Here is a 1,861-nt window from a genome sequence, read left to right on the forward strand (position 1 = left end):
AGCCCCGACTCATAGCGACCCCTCCTTGGGTTTCCGAGGCAGTATCACTACAGAAGCAGATTGCCCCATCTTCCTTTCGAGGAGTGGCTGGTGGGTTTGAACCGCCAGCCTTCTGGTTAGCAGTCAGGTGCTTTAAGCACTTTGCTACCAGAGCAGAGATTTACAGCCTTGGAAATCTTAGGAGTTGGAACCCACTCGACTACGAAGGCTTTGTTTTCGCGTTGTTCGCATTTGCAGGGCTAGAGCGCCCTCTGGTGGCCATCGGGAACCACAGCTCAGGGAAGAAAGGGGATTTTAAAGGAGTCATTCCTTCTTTGTTCCTCGCTCCCTGTTTTCTTCCTTCTTTCCGCATTCTAAGACCTCCAGCTCCGTGCCTGGCCTTGTGACAGGCGATGCTGGGGACCCAGCCTCTGCCCTGACCTCCCGGGGTTCCCAGCCCAAGAGGAGAGACATTGGCGTCCTAAAATGGCTTCAGGTTGAAAAGAGCCTCGGAGGAGGGTGGGGCCACACTGTTGGGACTCGGCTGGTGCGGTCTCCTGAGAGCACTGGGAAGCCATGGGGTGTGTTAGAGTAGGGGAGGGGCAGAGTCAAGTCTGTGCTGTGGGGAGACCGGCTGGACTCAGGGAGGAAGCTGAGGGGAGCGGAGGGAGGCTCCAGGGCGGGGAGCAGGGCCCCCCACTCCTTGAGGAAGGAGTATATTGACCTAGTTCAGAAAAGTGAGTCTACAGTCTGGCAGTCTTGTGGGGGCCCATACCTGACCCAGGATTCCAGCAGGCTGTGGCCCCCACAGAAGCCAGCCCTGGTGAGCTTGGGGGAGAATGTGGTGGGCCGCTTGCAGGTACCCTCTGTCACCCCGGAATGGGGCGAAACGACCTTGTGACTTCTAGGGGTGGCGCGTGTATGGGGCGCTGGGTCTCTCTGTCGTGTGTCTGAGGTTTCCTTATGGGGTGGATGGCTTCGTTCAAGGGTCTGCAGATGTGGGCATTTCTCTGTGGTCTGAGGGGTGTGTACTATGTGTGCTTCATTTATGGGGGTCTGTGTGTGAGGGTGTCTGTGGGTCACTGGGAGTGGGGTGGGGGAGTCGCCTAGGGGGAGGTTTCTGTGTCTCTGTGTGTGTGTGTGTGAGAGAGAGAGAGAGAGAGAGAGAGGCATGTCCCTTTTGCTGAGAGTCTGTGTGTATGTTAGCATGAGTTAGGATGACTGTGGCGTGGGGTTACCATGAACCACACCCTGAACCAAGAAAGCCTTCTAGCCCTCCATCCTGAGCAGACCCCTAACTTTTACATGAAACCCTCCGTGTGATGTTTTTGGGTACTGTGACGTCCATTCCTGCCCATAGCGACCCCATGTACCAAGTAGAACTGCCCAACAGGGTTTCCTAGGCTGTAATTTTTATGGGAGCAGATCACGCAGCAGGTGCTTCCAACCCTCGACCTTTCCGTTGGCAGTTGAGCACTTAAGCCATGCGCCACCAGGGCTCCTTACCACCCGTACAATCATCCCCTATCACCAACAAAACAAAACAACACCCTCCCCCCAGTCAGTTAAGACACATGGCAACTCTATAGGGTTTTCTTGGCTGTAATCTTTTCAGACGCACAGTGACAGGCCTGTCTTTGGCAGCACTGTTGCGTGGGTTCGAACCATCAACCTTTAGGTTAACAGTTGAGTGCAAACTACTTGCGTCACCTGGGACCTTTCACCAAAGAGACAGAGAAGGAGAGGGATTTGTGTGTTTGTGGTTGTTGTTGGGGTGTGTGTGTGTGTGTGTGTGTGAGAGAGAGAGTGAGGACCTCAAACTAAAAACAGTCTTCCAGGCAGTCAATTTGTGTTTGGGAAATACCACTTTCTAACTCACCTC

Source organism: Orycteropus afer, unplaced genomic scaffold (genome assembly GCF_000298275.1).
Source record: "Orycteropus afer afer isolate SDZICR_OR568_19922 unplaced genomic scaffold, OryAfe1.0 scaffold00099, whole genome shotgun sequence".
In the NCBI taxonomy this organism is placed as follows: Eukaryota; Metazoa; Chordata; class Mammalia; order Tubulidentata; family Orycteropodidae; genus Orycteropus; species Orycteropus afer.